The following is a 23343-nucleotide window of genomic DNA, read 5'->3' on the forward strand; positions in this document are numbered from 1 at the left end:
TTGAAGAGGGAAGGCAGCAATTATGCTGCCAGACAGTACTGATCAAGTTAATTATTTGAATTCTATCTTAACAAAAATTTTATCCAAATAATCATTAAAATTCAAACGTTGAGGGCTTCCCTGGTGGCGCAGTGGTTGAGAGTCTGCCTGCCAATGCAGGGGACACGGGTTCGAGCCCTGGTCTGGGAAGATCCCACATGCCGCGGAGCGACTAAGCCCATGAGCCACAATTGCTGAGCCTGCGCGTCTGGAGCCTGTGCTCCGCAACGGGAGAGGCCGCGATAGTGAGAGGCCCGCGCACCGTGATGAAGAGTGGCCCCCACTTGCCCGCAACTAGAGAAAGTCCTCGCACAGAAACGAAGACCCAACACAGCCATAAATAAATAAATAAATAAATAAATAAATAAATAATTTAAAAAAAAAAAAAAAACAGCAAAAGAAAAAAAAAAAAAATTCAAACGTTGAAATGAAAAGTTGAAGTTTACATTTGAATTTTAATTTCTGTTTGAAGATAATCTTGTAGATGGTATCTGCAATGTGGAGAAAATATGTAATGAAGCTATCATGTAAAAGATAACTACTATATGGCATAAACCAATAAAAGAGAAAACAGAAAAAGAATGCAGTAAACCAGTAAAATCAAGTTACTGAAAAAATCAACAAAATTGACAAATTTTAATTTGACTGATGAAGAAATATAGAAGACACAAATTATCAATATATCAAGTTAAAGAAAATACATCACTACCAACCTGATGGAAATTAAAAACGATTAAAAGATTATTATGAACCTACTAATGCAAACAATTTTGATAAATGGCAAAATTCTTAGAAAGATACAAAACTTGACTCAAGAAATAAAAAAATGGGAATAAACCTATAAACAATACAGATATTGAATAAAAACTCCAGGCTCATTGATTTCACTGGTGAATTCTGTCAAATATTTAAGAAAGAAAAAATAACAGTGCTTTAAAAATATATTGAGACACTGTTTACCAATTTATTTTATGTTTCCAGTATTACCCTGATACCAAAGCCAGGAAAAAATATCACAATAAAAACTATACCAAAACATAAAAAACAGAGCAATATCCCTTATGAACACAAACACAAAAATACTTAACAAAATATTAGCAGATTTTAATAAAAATTATCAAGTATCTTAGGAATGCAAGTTTGTTTTAACATTCAAAATTAATAAAGTAAACCACATTGAGAGAATATAGGGAGAAAAAACACCTGACCACCCCAATAGACACAAAAAGTTTCAGTAAAATTAAATATCCATTTATGATAAAAACTCTCAATAAACTAGGAAGGGAAAGGAACTTCGTCATTCTGACAGATGATACTTATGGAAAAATTACACCTAAGTCATACTTGATCATGCAAATGAATGATTTCCTTCTAAAGTTGGGAACAAGGTAGTGACATCTGCCTTCTTCAAATGTGTCAGGATACAAGATTAATATACAAAAATTAATTTATCTATCTACCTATGAAAATAAGAAGACAAAACAAGCCACAGATTGGAAGGAAACAATAGAAAATCATGTATCTGACGAGGATTTGCATACAGAATATAGTTCTATCATTATGCTAATATGTCAGTGTTTTGAATACTGTAGTTTTATAATCAGCTTTGAAATAGAATAATGTAAGTTTTATAACTTTATTCATCTTTTAAAAGCTAATATTAGCTATTCTTGTTCCTGTGCACTTCCATACCAATTTTGGGATCATATTGAAAAGTTCTACATAAATCCTGCTGGGACTTTGATAGATATTACATTGAGTCCCATAGATCAATTTGAGAGACAGCTGTCATCTTAGTAATACAGAGTTTTCCAGCCCATGAACATGGTATGTCTTTCCATTTCTTTAGATTTTCTTTACCTTCTCTCAACAATGTTTTGTTGTTTCCAGGATACATATCTTACACTTCTTTTGTTACATTTATTCCCAATTATTTTATTTTTTGATGCTATTGTAAAATGAATGCTTCCTTGATTTTATGTTTAAATTATTAGTTGATAACATATAGATATTCTGTCTATACATAAGTGAGTAGCTAGTAAGCACATGGGAAATGTTCAACATTATTAGTCACTAGGGAAATTCAAATTATAACCACAGTGAGATACCATTACACATCTAATAAAATGGCTGTAATCGAGAGCTGATGGTACCAGATGCTGGCAAAGATGTGGAGAAACAGGTGAGGATGTAAAGTAGTACAACCACCTTGGACAACAGTTTGGCCTTTTCTGAAAAAGTTAAAAATATTGTATAGCAACATACAATCCAAGAATTCCTCCCTTCAAAAGAAAAGAAAATATTTGGCCATGAAATCTTGAATATGAATGAGTATGGCATCATTATTTATAATAGTCAAAACCAGAAAACAATCTAAATGTCCATCAACTGGTAAATGGATAAACAAAATGTGGTATATAATCAGAAATGCTAAAACATGAAAGAATCTCAAAGATATTTTAAGTAAAATAGCCAGACACAAAAACTACAAAATGAATAATCCCATTTATACAAAATTTCTAGGGAGGGCAAATTTCCAGAAAATGAAAGTAGATTATTTGTCTAGGACAGGGAATGGGCAGGATGATTGACTGTAAAAGACAGAGTGAACTCTCTGGTGTGATGGAAATGATCTATAACTAGATTGTGGTGATGGCTGTGTAATTATAAATTCACTAGACATCATCAAAATATCCACTTAAAATGGAAGAATGTTATGGTTTGTACAAGCTGCTAAAACATATTTCTTTTAACAATTTAAATATGATTTCTAATGTTTCTTTGAAGATAGTCATAATATATGCTTTGAAATCTTTTCTAACTTCCATCATTCTGCTGGCTAAGCTAACACAGAAGGTGGAGGATCCTACCTAACCAAAGAGATGCAAACTAACAAGTCTCCCTGGGGCAGATTTTCCAGGTATAGACTACTCTCTCCCGACTGTGCTGTCCACACATGCATACTTTTGGGTTCAGTTAAGGAACTGGGCAGAGTTTATACTTAGGGTTTTGATCCCATTTCCAGGGTTTTTTCAGCAGCTCTGCTCATTCAGAACCCTGTCCTCACCACCTAAATCTAGGAAATTGTGGGTTTCTCTGAAAGATCTGATGGAAGTGAAAACACCTTCAGGTACAAAAAGCCACAAACTCACAATTTTTATGTGTCATACATAGTCTCATTCCTTCAAGAGGAAATACTCCACCACCTGCTTAAACACTTTCCGCTACTTTCAAGTAGTTTTATTTTTTGTTTTGTAAACATTTTGTATTCCTGGGGGATCACTCTTTATTTTCTTCTAAATTGATCAAGCTTGTTCGAGACCTACTACTTTGAAGCAATTAAATTGTTTTCTATTTTATACCATGGAAGCTCAAAGCACCCAAATATGACTACGGACTGGAGTGGAAATGTTTTGCTCATAAATGTATGATAAAAACATAGTGAGAAATATGATATTTCTAGTACAAGTGCTGGTAGGAACTGGAGAGGGAGACATTTTAAAGTCTTCACTCATTGGTAATAAGAAAGTCTGGAATATTTTAATTTTTCTATCTATCTATTTTCTGTTCTCATTAGAAAAAATGGAAATTTTGTGCTTTAATTACAAAAAGTAAAAAAATTTGAGTTAACTTAAGCAAAACTGAATTTATTGGAAAGAAATAAGGAACACACGGGATGGATAGAAAGGCCGGTTAAAGCAGGCCTCAATATGAGAAGGATCCAGAGAGCCTCCAGAGAGTTCAGATGGAGAGAGTAAGGAACAGCTCAGTCAAGGTGCAGGCATTGGGTGAATGAATCGCCGCTGCTTTGTCTTTCCCTTTGTTGTTCACTCAAGGTTTGAGTGCTAAGGACCCAACTGGCCAAGCTCAGGTCACATGCCCACCTTGACTTCACTGGGAGTTGATAGGGCAAACTGTAACTAGATTGTTTTCAATACTCGAAGAAGGACATTTGCATTTAATTTTTCCCAGTCAACACAGAAGTTAGAAGAGGGCCCCCAAAGAAGGTTGTGATTCTGTAAGGCAGTAGATACTCAGTCCATAAATTTGTCGTTTTCTCTGTTTACCATTATAAGGAACTTATAAGCTCTATCTTGTTCAACTTCCTGATATGTAGGGCAGTGTCTGACACATGGTAAGTAAATATTTATTAACTGACTAACATGCTATCCTATTTAAAAGAAGTTCCTAAAATTGAATGAGAAAAGTTTTATTCACAAATCCTAAAACTGATAGAATAATTTATGATATTCTTGCTTACAATTTTATTTTGGTATGATTAAACAAGCTAAATAATGAGTAAATTCTGTCATTACAGAGTTTCTTCATTTAATTTTTAATGTTTAAAAAATCGAGAAGAAAAATAACATTAGAAATTGACTGCAAAAGCAGAAGATGAGCTCAGGCACGTCTGTAACAGATGGTAAAAACAAACTCATCATTGTTATAATTTTATCATTTCTCATCAAATTCATTATTGATTCTAACACTTGTATCTGTACATGTTTCCCAAGATGGAAGAAAAAAATGCTTCATATATTACTCAAAGGAAGAGAGAAATGCCTTTGATGAACTTTACATGTAAAAGATGGAATTTGATTACTTATAGTTACAGACAATTGCTATTTACATAATATGTCTGGAGACAAACAGTGAATCAAATCCTGCAACAAGCTCTAGGAAAGACAGGAGAAGCACGGTGAAAGCAATAGGTGGAACTAGACAAATTTACCCTTTCCAGGAAACAAGTAGAAGTATCTAGAAAAAGGCTCTACTGTTCTAATGGTATTTTACTTGGCTGAGAGCATCAGTAGAAAGTTTGCATCTTGCTTTATTAAAATCTTCTCTTGCTAATAGAAAAAAGGAACCTTGAAACATTCTAAAAGCAAGAGGATTTGTAATATATTAACCTCTTAAGGAAGCCGGTAACCTATTAATTTTTGAAGACCTGTGCCAAGAATTACCATATGCATATCGATGGCATTTAAAATTAGTCAATTTCCTCTCTGAGTTTTGTTATAACCTAATTTATTTTGTGCTTACACATCTTCCATGTTATTCTTTGCTAACATGAATAAGAAATTCACATGTTAGTCATGTGAGCTATAACTCACCTAAAATGAGTTTCCCCATTCTAGACTGCCAGGGTGAAATCCTCAATAACAGCCATCCAACCCCATGTGAATCATGTAAATGACACACTGACACATCATTATGGAACAAACTTTATGACAGTGCTCGGATCCTTTGCAAATAGGTAGTTTCTCTTATGAATTCAAAAGCGTCCCAATTTCTGAGAATGTTGATATTATTCATTAAAGCAGAAGTGGAGAAAGAAAATAAAAGAACAAATATCAAAAAAATAATAATAATTTTGGTCCTTTTGAGACACTGGGTAAAATAGTTTTTAGGAGGATCCAGGGATGAGAAGAAGAAACTGATAAAGGACATATAAGGTATAAAAGGATTTAAGGAGAATTTCTTCCTTTTATTTAAAAAAAATTTTTGACCTCTTTAAAAATTTTATAGAAATATTAGAATCAATAGATTTCCTTTTCTGCTCATCTGAGTTTCATCTCACAGATTTTGTTCCCTTTAGAAAGACAAACCTGATGGGAAATCTTATAAGCAGACAGGTAAGAAACATGCTTCAATATACCCAATCAAAGCAAGGTGAAAGGGCTTCCCTGGTGGCGCAGTGGTTGAGAGTCTGCCTACTAATGCAGGTGACACAGGTTCGAGCCCTGGTCTGGGAGGATCCCACATGCTGCGGAGCGACTAGGCCCGTGAGCCACAATTGCTGAGCCTGCACATCTGGAGCCTGTGCTCCGCAACAAGAGAGGCCACAATAGTGAGAGGCCTGTGCACCGCGATGAAGAGTGGCCCCCACTTGCCGCAACTAGAGAAAGCCCTTGCACAGAAACAAAGACCCAACACAGCCATAAATAAATAAATAAAATTATTTTTTAAAAAAAAAGCAAGGTGAAAGGAGCCGATTGGTAAAAGATATATACAATTTTATATTAGAAATACTTTAATTATTTTAGAGTTTATTCATTTATTGTTTGTTTGCTAAAGCCAAGTAGAAAACAGCAATACTAGATGTTTAATATGTTTCAAACACAAACATTTGATAAGATATCAAGTGAAAAATATATATTTATAGAACAGGAAACAGAAAATCTTCTTTACTTTTCCAATATAAACCGCCAGCCAATGCTGACCCCAGGGCTGCCTCAAGGCTTGGGAGCTGTTCTCTGGATGTGGTGTGTGATTTCAGGGACTTGCCTGGCCTCTGGTAGCAGGATCCCTGTTGCAGAAGCTGAGTAATAAAGACAAGAAGGGCTAGGAGGGCTGTGACAAGGTTGCCAGGGCTGCAGCCTGAAGCAGCAGGGCAGGCTTTGTCCTCCCGGGGTCTACATCCTGGGCAGCATATGTAGAAAGGGCCTGACCTGGCTGGGAGTAGTCTAGATGGTCCCCTGGGGGTGGCTTGTGGGCTGAGTTGGGGAGGTGGCGGCTTGTAGCCAGGCATAGCAGGTACAGTCAAGAAAAGAAAAGTGGCGCACTAGGGGAGTTAGTGATGAGAGGCAAGGCCAGCAGGGTCGGACCCATCTGGGGCAGGTAGGGATGTGTGGGGAGCGGGGAACAGCTGGCCAGGCAGGAAGGTGGTGTCTGGTCAGCCTTTCAAATGGTGAAGGCCATGGACTATGAAGAGGAGGCCATGCAGGGGAGAGACTGACACATGGTGCTGCCTCCCTTCCCAAGCAAGCAGCCCAAAGACATCTCCTGGAAGTCCATTGGCAGCCCCATTGTGGTGGAGGCCACAGGGGTGTACCTGTCATTAGAGGAAACTACAGTAAGTGGGGGAGAGGTGCCCAGGGTTGCCCGGGGTGTGTGGCACTCAAAGCACCTCATGGCACCTGTGCACCTTCCCTAGGCCTGCATCCAGGCAGGTGCCCTGCGTGTGGTCATCTGTGCACCCTCTCCAGACACACCCATGTTTGTCATGGGGGTGAACGAAAAGGACTATAAGCTCAGCTCCATGCAAACTGTCAGGTAATGGGCAGCAACATTCAGAAGTGTGTGTCTGGAGGACAAGCCAGCCTGCGGTGGGGAGGAATTCAACTCACCTCCCCACTCCCACTCCCACTCGACCCCTGGTGCTCTTTCCACATTAGTCCACTTCTCCTTCCCAAAGTCTTCACAGCCATCTTGTTAATGTTACCCTAAAACCATCTGTTAGAAATGCACGACTTCTGGAGAACATGCTTTAAAAAATAATTTTTACAGAAACACCCACAATTCACAAATAATAAGCATCCTGAAAATACAAATATATAATAACACTTTCCATTTGTAAAGATATTGGTACATTACTTTCTTTTTCATGACTCATTGTCTCATTTGCTGTCTTACAACAATGTAAGTTAAGCAGAGCAACATTAACCCCAATTGCAGAAGAAGAAACAGTGATTCCAGAAACAGAATTAACTTGATTTATATAACATAATTACATAGGGCAGAATCTGATATAGAACTCCCACTTCCTGATTCCTGGTCCAGGACATTTTATTCAGTATAATATTGCTTGAGTGGAGGTTGTTTAAGTAATAAAGGAGCAAGAAGGCTAAACTCATTTATATTTTATTTCTTACAGTATGGAAAGCACACACAGATAAAAATATAGATCCACATATGGTGGCCTGCAGCACCCTTGAACTTGGGGATTAATATGAAAATGCACCACTAAATATAACAGAATCTTATGGTAGAAATACTACTTTTTATAGTTGAGGCAAGTAATGAACACTAAAGAAATCTGAGAGTTAATGGTATTAATTAAAATAATTATAGAAATAAAACAGAAACAGTTAGGTCCTAATTGGGTTTTAATGCTTTGCCAAATTTAAAATTCATAATGAAAAATAATCTTTGAGTTCCATTTAAGAGCCTTGCAGTTTACCAGGTGTTAAAGAAGGTAAAAAATAAATGATCTCTGCCCTGCAGGATATTTTATTCTTGCTTAATTCCTCAAAATCCATGTAAGAAATTACAAATTATCTATTAGTCTTTTAAGCTATTATTATTATAGTTTGGTAATATAAATCTTGAGAGTAGTATTTCATTTGTTCCATAAATTATGGATAAACAATAAACCAATTTTTCCTGCAGTGCATTCAACAGAACTTTTTCTCCCACACAATGAACAATCTGATAGATGTTATTAAAAAAACTGAAATTAATTGTCAAATAATTTTGTATAAGCTTAAACAAAATAAATGTGTTAATATAAAGTTAAACAGGTATTATAACTTTAGAACTTATCCAAGCTCTTAACAGTCTAATCCTTATGGATCTCCAAGCAGGCAACATAAAATGCAATATTTTTCTAATCACAAGGAATTGTCATTGTCCAGGAAGTGGAATGTTACCTGAAAGTTTGCTTTGGCAAAACTTTTGTAATCTTACACCAGATCCTTAAATCTTTGTAACTTTAGACAAGTTACTTAACTTTTCTGATTTTCATTAGTAGCAGTCGGCAAAATTTTACAATTTTGAGATGACCTTATAATCTGTTACACTAAAAGTAATTGCAGAGGGCTTCCCTGGTGGCACAGTGGTTGAGAATCTGCCTGCTAATGTAGGGGACATGGGTTCGAGCCCTGGTCTGGGAAGATCCCACATGCCGCGGAGCAACTAGGCCCGTGAGCCACAACTACTGAGCCTGCGCGTCTGGAGCCTGTGCTCTGCAACAAGAGAGGCCACGATAGTGAGAGGCCCGCGCACCGCGATGAAGAGTGGCCCCGGCTTGCCGCAACTAGAGAAAGCCCTCACACAGAAACGAAGACCCAACATAGCAAAAATAAATAAATAAATTAATTAATTAAAAAAAACAAAAAACAACTGATAGCTGTTGCATGTTGGAAAGATCTTTAATATAAATAAACACAGATTTAAAAAAAAAATTGCAGAAATGTTAGGAATGGCTTTGAATCTTTTAAAGATTGTCTTTATTCCTTTGGCTGCCCTCTGGGTTATTGGATAACTACAGGATTCCTTGAGGTTTCTTATGATAATTGAATGTAACAAATTAGATACATATGAAAATATATACAAATTTTACTTTGTGACAAGGTGGGTTTATTTTACAGCAAGATTTACTTTTTAATATGAAACTCAGAAGTTGAAGGATATACCATGATCATTTGTTTTAAGAATAGCTTACACATTTTTCATTAGAGAAATTGATCTCTTGGCAAGTTATGTACTGCCTTGGTGACTCTATAAGGGTGACAGAATATTTCCTCTCCTGGTTACCACAGGCATAGATCCAAATATAATTTGGACACAATTTAAAGTGACACATAAATACTTAAAGTTAAAAATAAATGAAATCAAAATTCCCATTCAAAATATTAAATATAAATATTTTAATATATGTTAAATATAAATATAATGAAAATATAATATAATAAAGTATAATACTATACTACATAAACTATATATTAGAATTGATACTATAATAAATATAATAGGTAGAATAACATCAAAAATGATAATGCATGGAAACATTTTTCTGGTAAAAATGTCCTTGACCCTTTCCATCTCTCAGTTACATTTCAGCCAAAGATTTTTTTTTTTTTTTAATTCAGATGTACTCAGGTTGCTTCTCTTCCCTTGTTAATAGTCTTCACGTATCTTAATATAAAAATCAAAATATTTTACGTCCTTTACAAGGTTTCATATGATCTGGTTTCTGTCTCTTTCTGCAGAATATTTGTTAGTCAGTCTCTCTTTCTCTCTTGGCTGACCACTCACATTGACCTTATTGTGCCATTCCTATGTCTTGTTTTAAAGATTGCACAAAGTTGTTTATCTCTCCTCACTTTGCCAGATTACCTCTTACTTGCCCAATAAATTATATCGGAGATATCACTTCCTCAGGGAAACTTTTCTAATTTCCAGACTTAGTCATATGTCCCCTGATTTGTGCTCTCATGATTTTCTTTAAAGTTCTTATCAAAATTACTTAAGTAATTATTCAATCAATATGTGCTTACAGCTGTAATCTCCATGAAAGCAGATGTCAGGACTAATTTGCTCTTCACTTTGTGTCTCACATCTATACCAGGGCTGTTTCTGATTTTTTTTTTTTTTTTCTGATAGTTTTTGAATGGAAGAATCCTCAATAAATATGTGATATGTCTGCCTTAAACTAAGGAATCCTATATTTACAATTTTACAGAGACATTCTCAATAATGTAATGGAATAATACATTTGTAAAGGAATTACAAAAACACATTTAGCAAATATTAACTAAATATCTAATTTTAACGTTTAATATTATTACTTCCTGAACCTCTTGGAGCAAACATCTATATTTCAAAGACGAGTGCAATAAGAAGATTAAATAACTCACTATCATATGCACAAACATGAATATTTAAATTTTCTTTTAACTTTTTAATCTTGGTGTCTTCTTTTAATGAACTTTACATGTCTGATAAAGCTGGGTTTAAATAACAACTCTTTCACTTACTAAAAAGTGGCAGGAGTGATGCTGTGTCAATTCCAAATCTAGGATTGAAAAGGCAACATACCTTTAGAGATCCAAGGAGCCTAACAAACCTGAAGCAGAAAGATCATGTAACTAAAGACATACCAAAGCACATGGCAAATTGCTAGCAACACATTGATGAAGAGACAGATTTCAAAAGAGCCAGAACAAAAGGAAATGCCACACACAGAGAAACAAAAAAAAAAATTACAGCAAATGTTTTATCAGAAATTATACATAAATGTCCAAGGACAGTCTTTGCAGTACTGAAAAACAAAACAAAGCATAACCTTGTCATTGTAAAATTAAATACCTCAGAGATATTGTACATTCAGTTCTAGACCAACATAATAAAGCAAATATCACAATTAAGTTAATCACACAGTTTTTTGGGTTTTCCAGTGCATGTAAAAGTTACGTTTACACTACACTGTACTCTATAAAGTGTGCAATAGCATTATGTCTAAAAATGTATATACCTTAATTAAAAATTCTTTGTTGCTAAAAAATGTTAACCATCATCTGAGCCTTCAGCTAGTCTTAGTAGTAACTTCAAAGATCACTGATCACATATCACCATAACAAATATAATAACAATGAAAAAAGTTTGAAGCACTGTGAGGATTAACAAAATGTGACACAGATACATGAAGTGAGCAAATGTTATTGGAAAAATGGCGGTGATAGACTTGCTTGATGCAGGGTTGGCACAAACATTCAATTTGTGAAAAATGCAGTATCTGCAAAGTGCAATAAAGGGAAGTGTAATAAAATGAGGTATGCCTGTATTCACTGGAAATATCTTACAGAAATGAAGATTACATAAAAATCATTCTAAACCAGCAAGAGGTGAGAGCATTAATTACTAGCAAACCTGCATTATAAGAAATTAAAAGTAAGTTCTTCAGACAGAAGGAAAATGATGGTAAATAGAAATTTGAATGTATGTAAAATAATAAAGTGTCAAAAATGGTAAATATGTGAGAAACATAAAATACAATTCCTTATTTTTAACTCTCTTTTACAGATAATTGGCTACTTAAAGTAAAGTTAGTAAAAATGTACTGTAACGTTAATCACATATGTAGAAGGGACATATGTGACAGAAAAGCACAAGGATAGTGAGAAGGGAAAACTGAGAGTGTACTTTTTAATATTTTTAGACAATGCTGATTTATTATTTGAAGGTAGACTGGGATAAATTAAAGATATGTTTCACAAACCATATAATAACCACTTAAAAAAATAAAACAAGATGTATAACTAAAAAGGTGATTTGAAACATAAAACCATAAAAAAATGATCAATTAATCAACAGGAATGCAGAAAAAGAAGACAAAGTAAACAAAAATAGATACAACATCAGCAACAAAAAAGGCAAGAATGCGTACTGAAACCCAACCGTGAGATTGGTTCAAGATGGCAGGGTGGAAGGACGTGCTCTCACTCCCCCTTGCAAGAGCACCAGAATCACAACCAACTGCTGAACGATTATCGACAGGAAGACACTGAAACTCACCAAAAAAGATACCCCACACCCAAAGACAAAGGAGAAGCTGCAATGAGATGGTAGGAGGGGCACAATCACAATAAAATCAAATCCCATAACTGCTGGGTGGGTGACTCACAAACTGTAGAACACTTATACCACAGAAGTCCACCCACTAGAGTGAAGGTTCTGAGCCCCAGGTCAGGCTCCCAATCTGGGGGTCCAGCAATGGGAGGAGGAATTCCAGGAGAATCAGACTTTGAAGGCTAGGGGGATTTGATTGCAGGACTCCAACAGGGCAGGGGGAAACAGAGACTCCACTCTTGAAGGGCACACACAAAGTAGTATGCGTATAAGGACCCAAGGGGATGGAGCAGTGACCCCATAAGAGACTGAACCAGACCTACCTCCTAGTGTTGTAGGGTCTCCTGCAGAGGCAGGGGATGGCTGTGGCTTACCACGGGGACAAAAACACTGGCAGCAGAAGTTCTGGGAAGTACTCCTTGGTGGGAGCCCTCCCAGAGTCCACCATTAGCCCCACCAAAGCGCTGGGTAGCCTCCAGTGCTGGTTCACCTCAGGCCAAACAACAACAGGAAGGGAATGCAGCCCCACCCATCAGCAGACAAGCGGATTAAGTTTTAACAAGCTCTGCTCACCAGAAAAATGCCCAGGTCTACCCACCACCAGTCCCTCCTATCAGGAAGCTTGCACAAGCCTCTTAGATAGCCTCATCCACCAGAGGGCAGACAGCAGAAGCAAGAAGAACTACAATCCTGCAGCCTGTGGAACAAAAACCACATTCACAGAAAGATAGACAAGATGAAAAGGTAGAGGACTATGTACAGATGAAGGAACAAGATAAAACCCCAGAAAAACAACTAAATGAAGTGGAGATAGGCAACCTTCCAGAAAAAGAATTCAGAATAATGATAGTGAAGATGATCCAGGACCTCGGAAAAAGAATGGAGGCAAAGATCGAGAAGATGCAAGAAATGTTTAACAAAGACCTAGAAGAATTAAAGAACAAACAAACAGAGATGAACAATACAATAACTGAAATGAAAAATTCACTAGATGGAACCAATAGCAGAATAACTGAGGCAGAAGAACGGATAAGTGACCTGGAAGACAGACTGGTGGAATTCACTGCCATGGAACAGAACCATGAAAAAAGAATGAAAAGAAATGAAGACAGCCTAAGAGACCTCTGGGACAACATTAAATGCAACAACATGCACATTATAAGGGTTCCAGAAGAAGAGAGAGAGAAAGGACCTGAGAAAATATTTGAAGATATTATAGTTGAAAAGTTCCCTAACATGGGATAGAAAATAACCACCCAAGTCCAGGAAGTGCAGAGTCCGAGGCAGGATAAACCCAAGGAGAAACACACCGAGACACATAGTAATCAAATTGACAAAAATTAAAGACAAAGAAAAATTATTGAAAGCAACAAGGGAAAAATGACACATAACATACAAGGGAACTCCCATAAGGTTAACAGCATATTTCTCAGCAGAAACTTTACAGGCCAGAAGGGAGTGGCACAATATATTTAAAGTGATGAAAGGGAAAAACCTACAACCAAGATTACCCGTCAAGGATTTCATTCAGATTTGATGGAGAAATCAAAAGCTTTACACACAAGCAAAAGCTAAGAGAATTCAGCACCACCAAACCAGCTCTACAACAAATGCTAAAGGAACTTCTCTAAGTGGGAAACACAAGAGAAGAAAAGAACCTACAACAAAACCCACCGATAACAGTTAAGAAAGTGGTAATAGCAACATACATATCGATAATTACCTTAAAAGTGAATGGATTAAATGCTCCAACCAAAAGACACAGGCTCACTGAATGGATACAAAAACAAAACCCAGATATATGCTATCTACATGAGACCCACTTCAGACCTTGGGACACATACAGACTGAAAGTGAGGGGATGGAAAAAGATATTCCCTACAAATGGAAATCAAAAGAAAGCTGGAGTAGCAATACTCATATCAGGTAAAGTAGACTTTAAAATAAAGAATGTTACAAGAGACAAGGCAAGACACTACATAATAATCAGGGGATCAATCCAAGAAGAAGATATAACAATTATAAATATATATGCACCCAACATAGGAGCACCTCAATACATAAGGCAAATGCTAACAGCTATAAAGGAGGAAACTGACAGTAACACAAAAATAGTGGGGGACTTTAACACCTCACTTACACCAATGGACAGGTCATCCACACAGATAATTAATAAGGAAACACAAGTTTGCAATTACACAATAGACCAGATAGATTCAATTGATATTTATAGGACATACCATCCAAAAACAGCATATTAAACTGTCTTCTCAAGTGCACATGGAACATTCTCCAGGATAAATCACATCTTGTGTCACAAATCAAGCCTTGGTAAATTTAAGAAATTGAAATCATATCAAGCATCTTTTCTGAACACAACACTATGAGATTAGAAATCAATTACAGGGAAAAAAACGTAAAAACCACAAACACATGGAGGCTAAACAATGCATTGCTAATTAACCAAGCGGTCACTGAAGAAGTCAAAGAGGAAATCAAAAAATACCTCAAGACAAATTACAGCTAAAACATGATGATGCAAAACCTATGGGATGCAGCAAAACAGTTCTAAGATGGAAGTTTATTGCAATACAATCCTTCCTCAAGAAACAAGACAAACCTCATATAAACAATCTAAATTTACACCTAAAGGAACTAGAGAAAGAAGAACAAACAAAACCAAAGTTAGTAGAAGGAAAGAAATCATAAAGATAAGAGCAGAAATAAATGCAATAGAAACAAAGAAAACTATAGCAAAGATCAATAAAACTAAAAGCTGGTTCTTTGAGAAGATAAACAAAATTGATAAACCTTTGGTCAGACTCATCAAGAAAAAGAGGGAGAGGACTCAAATCAAAAAAATTAGAAATGAAAATGTAGAAGTTACAACGGACACCACAGAAATACAAAGCATCATAAGAGACTACTACAAGCAAATCCATGCCAATAAAATGGACAACCTGGAATAAATGGACAAATTCTTAGTAAGGTATAACCTTCCAAGACTGAACCAGGAAGAAATAGAAAATAAGAACAGACCAATCATAAGAAATGAAATTGAAACTGTGATTTAAAACTTTCCAAAAAACAAAAGCTCAAGACAGGTGGTTTCACAGGTGAATTCTATCAAACATTTAGAGAAGAGCTAACACCCATCCTTCTCAAACTCTTCCAAAAAATTGCAGAGGAAGGAACACTCCCAAACTCATTCTATGAGGCCACCATCACCCTGATACCAAAACCAGACAAAAATACTACAAAAAAGGAAAATTACAGACCAATATCACTGATGAATATAGATGCAAAAATCCTCAAAAAAATACTAGCAAACAGAATCTAACAACACATTAAAAGGATCATACTGCATGACCAAGTGGGATTTATCCCAGGGTTGCAAGGATTCTTCAATATATGCAAATCAATCAATGTGATACACCATATTAACAAACTGAAGAATAGAAACCATATGATCATCTCAATAGATGCAGAAAAACTTTTGACAAATTCAACACCCATTTATGATAAAAACTCTCCAGAACGTGGGCATAAAGGGAACCTACCTCAAAATAATAAAGGGCATATATGACAAACCCACAGCAAATATCGTTCTCAATGGTGAAAAAGTGAAAGCATTTCCTCTAAGATCAGAAACAAAGATGTCCACTCTCACCACTATTATTCAACAGAGTTTTGGAAATCCTAGCCATGACAATTAAGAGAAGAAAAAGAAATAAAAGGAATCCAGATTGGAAAAGAAGTAAAACTGTCACTGTTTGTAGATGACATGATACTATACATAGAGAATCCTAAAGATGCCACCAGAAAACTACTAGAGCTAATCAATGAATGTGGTAAAGTAGCAGGTTACAAACTTAATACACAGAAATCTCTTGCATTCCTATACAATAACAATGAAAGATCAGAAAGAGAAAGTAAGGAAACAATCTTATTCACCATTGCATCAAAAAGAATAAAATACCTAGGAATAAACCTACTTAAGGATGTAAAAGACCTGTATTCAGAAAACTATAAGATGCTGATGAATGAAATCAAAGATGACATAAACAGATGGAGAGATATATCATGTCTTTGGCTAGGAATATTGTGAAAATTACTATACTACCCAAAGCAATCTACAGATTCAATGCAATCCCTACCAAATTATCAATGACATTTCTTACAGAACTAGAACAAAAAATGTTAAAATTTGTATGGAGACACAAAAGACCCCGAATATCCAAAGCAGTCTTGAGGGAAAAAAATGGAGCTGGAAGAATCAGACTCCCTGACTTCAGACTATACTACAAAGCTACAGTAATCAAGACAACATGGCACTGGCACAAAAACAGAAATTTAGATCAATGGAACAGGATAGAAAACCCAGAGATAAACCCACACATATATGGTCAACTAATCTACGACAAAGGAGGCAAGGATATACAATGGAGAAAAGACATTCTTCAATAAGTGGTGCTGGGACAACTGGCAGGTGCATGTAAAAGAATGAAATTAGAACACTCCCTAACACCATACACAAAAACAAACTCAAAATGGATTAAAGACTAAAATATAAGACCAGACACTATAAAACTCTTAGAGGAAAACATAGGAAGAACACTCTTTGACATAAATCACAGAAAGATCTTTTTTGACCTACCTCCTAGAGTAATGGAAATAAAAACCAAAATAAACAGGACATAATGAAACTTAAAAGATTTTGCACAGCAAAGGAAACTACAAGCAAGACGAAAAGACAACCCTCAGAGTGGGAGAAAATATTTGCAAATGAAACAATGGAGGAAGGATTAATCTCCAAAATATACAAATAGCTCATGCAGCTCAATGTTAAAAAAAAAAAACAACAACCCAATCAAAAAATGGGCAGAAGACCTAAATAGACATTCCTCCAAAGAAGACATACAGATGGCCAAGAAGCACATGAAAAGCTGCTCAACATCACTAATTATTAGAGAAAAGCAAATCAAAACTGCAGTGAGGTATCACCTCCCACTGGTTAGAATGGGCATCATCAAAAAATCTACAAACAATAAATGCTGGAGAAGGTGTGGAGAAAAGAGAACCCTCTTGCACTGTTGGTGGGAATGTAAATTGATATAGCCACTATGGAGAACAGTAGGGAGGTTCCTTAAAAAACTAAAAATAGAATCACTACATGACCCAGCAATCCCACTACTGGGCATATACCCAGAGAAAACTGTAATTCCAAAAGACACATGCACCCCCATGTTCATTGCAGCACTATTTACAATAACCAGGTCATGGAAGCTACCTAAATGCCCATCGACAGATGAATGGATAAAGAAGATGTGGTACATGTGTACAATGAAATATTTCTCAGCCATAAAAGGAACTAAATTGGGTAATTTTTAGAGAGTTGGATGGATCTAGAGACTGTCATACAGAGTAAAGTAAGTCAGAAAGAGAAAAACAGGTATCATATATTAATGCATATGTGTGGAATCTAGAAAACTGGTACAGATGACCTGCTTTGCAAGGCCGAAATAGAAACACAGATGTAGAGAACAAACATGTGGACACCTAGGGGGGAAAGTGGCGGGGGGGGAGGGGTTGTGGTGGGATGAATTGGGAGATTGGGATTGACATATATACACTAATATGTATAAAATAGATAACTAATAAGAACTTGCTGTATAAAAATTAAATAATTAAAATTAATTAAAAAAAAACACAACAACCATATAAGCAATTCCAGAAAATGTAAATGGTCTAAATGCTGTAATTATAAGGCAATAAATATAAGATTGGATTGATACATAAGAACTAACTATATGCAGTTTATGAGAAACCCACTTTAAATATAAAGATATACATTAAAAGTAAAAATGATGAAAAACTAACTACCATAAAAATAATACCTCAAAAAATTTTTGAATGGTGATATTAATATCAGGCAAAGTGGACTTCAGTGAATAAGTATTATCTGGGATAAAGTGGGTTATTTCATAATGATAAGAGCACCAATTCTTCAAGAGACATAACAGTTCTAAATATGTACTCACCTAATAACAGCATTTCAGTGTAAAGTGATAGAGAATGAGAGAAATTTGTAGATATTAAGTGTTTATATTAAAAGTATTATAATTTAATGGTCATAACATCCCCTTTAAGAAACTAAAACAAAAAGAAAGTTGCATTAAACACAATATAAACAGAATGAAGTAAATAAAAATATGAATATACATAAAATAGAAAATAAACAATAGAGAAAAATCTATGAAATCAAAGCCAGTTCTTTAAAAGAATCAATAAAACTGATAAACCTATAGATATAAGAAAGGATATACACAAAAAATCAGATACGGAAGTGGGGGGATACCAGTAAGTATCTTACTGATATTAAAAACAATAATAAGGGAATATTATGATATTATACCAATACACTTGACATGTTTAAATGCCTTGAAAGACATAAACTATCAAAGCTAACTCAGAAATAAATAGATAACCTAAATAGCACTACATTTATATGATATTATGCCTTCAAATTTTTCCACAATATATGCTTCTAATGATATAGTCCTATGCACTCACAGTGTATTGGAAATAAACTTCTTTGCAGAAGAAAGTTTTCCACATAAATCCCTACTCCCAGATACATCTATTTTGTTTGTTTGAACTAAAATTTATACTTGAGAAATAAAACTGCATTTAATATATTCTTTTTACATATCAATTTATTTTCTATCCTAACATTTTCTATAGTGCAGATTTAAAATAGCATTATTAGTATGATAAAATATTTCTCAAATTAGAAAAAGTAATGTGATCTCAAATTTTCAAACCATAAATTTGTTTTTCAAATAATGTCCTTAAGTTTTATATTTTAAATTGTACAGGTCTAATTAGTACATAAGGTAGATGGTCATTTGGCAGTACATCAAAGTTATAATTTAAATAAAGACTCTGTTTGAAAATCCTAGTTTGATCCTTTTATGTTTTCTGTGGTGTATGCTTCTTCAGATCAGAAGATCAGAATATGTGGAGAAGTAGAATGATAAATAAGGACATATGGTATATATCTGTCCATTTTTAATGAAGTCCAAGAGTTTAATAATTGTCTTTAAATGGTTCAATTAATCCCAAACTTAGCAGTATGTTTTAGTATTCAATTTTTTGTCCTTTCATAATTATGAATTTATTTTAGTAGATGGTCTCTTCAATTAAGTTCCATTAAAACTGCTTTACACATTCTGGGAGATGATGAAATATATTGTTTAATCTCAAAACAATAAAGTCTGATATCTTGGGTTCATAGACTGCAAGCGAGTTGCTAGCTGTCAGACCCTGTTATTTTTTTAATGCCATTTAATAATAACTCCTGGGATTATGCAGATGATGAAATAAAAAATGTATGTTAAAGATTTAGCAAAGGGCATTTTGAAAATATTGTTTTATTATCATTATTGTTTCTAGCATTATTCCATCAACATAATGATGTGAGTTGTTTTTCAGGTAATTGTTATAAATATATGCTGTGTCATTTATAGAGACAAAATGCTTTCATTCCATTCAATATACTGCAGAATTTTCATCTTGTTACACAGCTGTCCTAAGTTGGGGTGAAATCTTTGGCTTGTCAAGAGATCAAGTAGTCCCTAAGCAGAAGTGACTAATGAAGATGCTGGGTTGCTTTCCCAATCTTCCATATATCCAGCCTGTAAGGAGACGACTTGACCAAATGGCCTGAGGTAGTTTATCACTTACACAGAGAGTATAAGCAAGATCAGCATGGTGTCACCGAGGATGACACTGAACCAGAGGGACCAGAGAGTTGGTACCATGAGACAGTGGTTTGCTCTGCCACCAAGAAGCTAATTCTAGACTATAGTGAAGTGGTTTTATAAGGGAAATATAAATTCCCATGCCTTAAGGTGCTTCATGGCAGTATCCTGTAAGAGGCAGTCTCACACGATATATAGAGGTAGATGTAAAATGGTCCTTGTGATAGCTTCTCACAAGACTGCCTATCTTGACAGGTTCCTGGGAGAATCAGAGGGCATCCACCAAGTCTTGGATAAGATTGCTGTTGAGCTTTGCCTATATGGCCTATATGGAGCCATCCAAGGTCACCACTGTGCCATGGCAAACTACTTACCTACATGTCCATGAAAAAACCTTTTACCTTTTTGTATGAAATTGACAAGATATTTAGAATATTATTTTTGGTTGAAATCTTGTCTGTGTTTCAGGTTATTTTTATCTCTACTGCCATTACCACCACCACAATCACTGTCATCATCACCATCATCATCATCACCATCATCATCATTAGAAAAGCCTCCATAGCATTTGCTACCTTCCAGGCACACCCGTCGACTCCATTTAATCATCACCAGAGCCCTAGTGATGAGCAACATAGAGTAAGTTATGAAGTCTGAATGCCAATCGGGGTCTTTCTTTTCAGAAGAATATTTTTATCAGACTCCTCAACTTTTATGAAGTATTAGCCCTATCTCCAGATGAGCTGACTTCAAAGCATATAGCTCTGTTATTAACCAGCCACATACAGTAGCTGATGAGGGCATAGATCATTTTTATTTATCTCTGTGGTTTAGAAAAACACAGTATATAGAGGTCAGCCTGATGGACATTCAGTCCAGCCTTTAAATCGATTTGTGCCATACAGTTGTTTTTCTCCACCTTGTTCAAGACCAGCAGAAACCTTGCAACATAGACTTCATTATTTTGCTTCTTTTAATATTGCTTTTGATGACTTGAACTCAGCCTCTATATTATTGACTATTTTGAAAGCCCTTATTAAAAGAGCTCTGTGAAACTCTTTGCTATAATTGCAAATACTGTGAGAATTACAGTATAACATCCCTTATAAAACCACTTCACTGTACTCTAGAATTGGCTTCTTGAGAATTACAGTATAACATCCCTTATAAAACCACTTCACTGTACTCTAGAATTGGCTTCTTGAGACTATCTTTAAGTACAGATCTTCCTTCAGTTAAGGTAGGGTTACAGCCCAATACACCCATAATCAGTTGAAAATATTGTGAGTTGAAAATGCATTTAATACACCTAACCCGCCTAATATCATAGCTTAGCCTAGCCTACCTTAAACATGCTCAGAACATTAGCCCACAGTGGAAAAAAAATCATCTAACACAAATCCTATTTTAAAAGGGGCTGTTGAGTATCTCATGTAACTTATTGAACAACCTACTGAAAGTGAAAAACAGAAAGGTTGCATGGGTACAGAATGGCTGTAAGTGTATTGGGTATTGGTTGTTTACCCTCACAATCGCGTGGCTGACGGGGGCGCTGTGACTTGTGGCCACTGCCCAGCATCAGGAGAGAGTATCATACTACATATCACCAGTCTGGGAAAAGATCAAAATTCAAAATGCAGAGCATGGTTTCTACTGAACGTGTATAGCTTTCCCACCATTTGTAAAGTCAAAAAAAATCATAAGTTGAACCATTGTAAGTCAGGGGCTGTCTGTATGTTATTTTGTCATCTTTATAAAAATACACACGAGAAATTTCTGCCTTTCACTGCAGATAATTTGTCCTTTTTTTGAGTAACTAGTTTGTTTCTCCTTCTGGTAATTGTGAATAATTTAATTCAGGCTTTCCAAACACCCTTTGAGGAAAGTCTTTTCTGAATATTGTTAATAGGTGTTTTAGGGTAAAAAAACAAAAACACAAAAATCCTTTTCACTAAGAAGTCTGTTAACTTAACCAAGAAGTAAAGTTAATATAGGTCAGTTTTTTTCCAGGTTTTTCAAATATTTACTATGTGAAATTTGAGCCTCCTAGAGAAGAGTATAATGTTTATTGAAAATAAAATTTTACCTGATTAAGGAATTCTCTCTTTTTCTCAGCATATCAACTAATATTGGTGAAACTGATTTCATTGATTATATTTCTCTTGAACCTAACTGCAAGAAAGTAGATAGCCTAAGTTATGGCCCCATATTAAGAAATGACTACATATGAATCCTGGCTTTGTATTTTTGTTGTTTCTTTGCTCAGAATTTCTCAAATATTTTCAACTTAATTTTCTTTATTTTATGTTATGTACTTAAATACTTTTGATATAGTTTTCAAATAAAAATTAAAAAATTGATAATACAATAATTGTATTGTTCTAAACAAGTTTTAATTATAGAACTACTCTTATTTCTCATCAGCTCTAGCCTTTGAGAATTCATGGCCATGTAGTAATAGCATATATAGCTTTTTTTAAAAGTGCAGTTTAATTGTTTGTAATACTGTGGAATTTGGTTTAATTTTTAGATTTTTCATAAAATGTGCCATTGAACCAAGTGGAGAAAAAGTATATCTCTCTAAATTATTTTTTGTATTACAATAAGATTCTGAAACAAGCATGCATTATTAGGCCAATTGAATCCTCTTAAACATTTTCAACTCATACAAGTTCACAAAATCAGCCTCAGGCACTAAAAAAACTTAAAAGCCAGTCTAATAGTGTTTCTTACAAATATTCTTTGAATTTTATGACTTGCCTCCCACATGAGGCGTAGTAGTTTCAATGTTCTAATTAGTACTTGTGTATATTGTTATTACTTTGTCTCTTTAATCACATTATTAAGACTGTTATGGAGATTCCTTATAGAATCACACTTTATAATAGTGTTTCTAATTTGAATATGTCCTTTTTTATGTTGTCTGATTCTGAAACATCATAAACTCTTTTTATGGGTCCTTTGATAGTAGTCACTTTCCTGCTTTATGCTTGATTAGAACATACAGTACTAAGTAATAAAGAAATTTCCTGAAGCTTTAGAGTTTTAGCATCAGGGGAAACAAAATTGAACTTCCTTTCCTTTGTGTTTTTATGCCGGGACAAAAAAAAAAAAGGTATTTTTAAACCAGTACCATTCATTGAATGCTTTATTGGGATGTACACAAGGGATTCTGCTGAGTTGATATTTGACAGTGTTGTTTTTCAAATTTAAACCTAAATTTCTGAACCCTGATAGCCTTAGGATCTCCTCTGTAAATGTTAATCCTTAGTAAGCCAGCATATATTGTTTTAAAAAGAAATCCTTTATGTGTTGATAGTCAAATAACACAATAGGGAGAGGGAAAGCATGGTACCTTGCTAAAGATGCCTGAATGGGACTCCAGCATCATGACTAGAGTGGTCTCTGC

General features: G+C 35.1%; 1 long non-coding RNA gene across 1 annotated transcript; it reads left to right on the forward strand.

Moving 5' to 3' along the window:
• The first annotated feature begins 455 nt into the window (after positions 1-455).
• LOC309647581 lies at positions 456-21868 on the forward strand. The gene is made up of 2 exons (XR_014256162.1): positions 456-5712; positions 6022-21868. It is a non-coding gene; the product is annotated as an uncharacterized lncRNA (long non-coding RNA).
• Positions 21869-23343: the final 1475 nt, after the last annotated feature.

Source organism: Balaenoptera physalus (genome assembly GCF_965194825.1).
Source record: "Balaenoptera physalus genome assembly, chromosome: 18".
Classification (NCBI taxonomy): domain Eukaryota; kingdom Metazoa; phylum Chordata; class Mammalia; order Artiodactyla; family Balaenopteridae; genus Balaenoptera; species Balaenoptera physalus.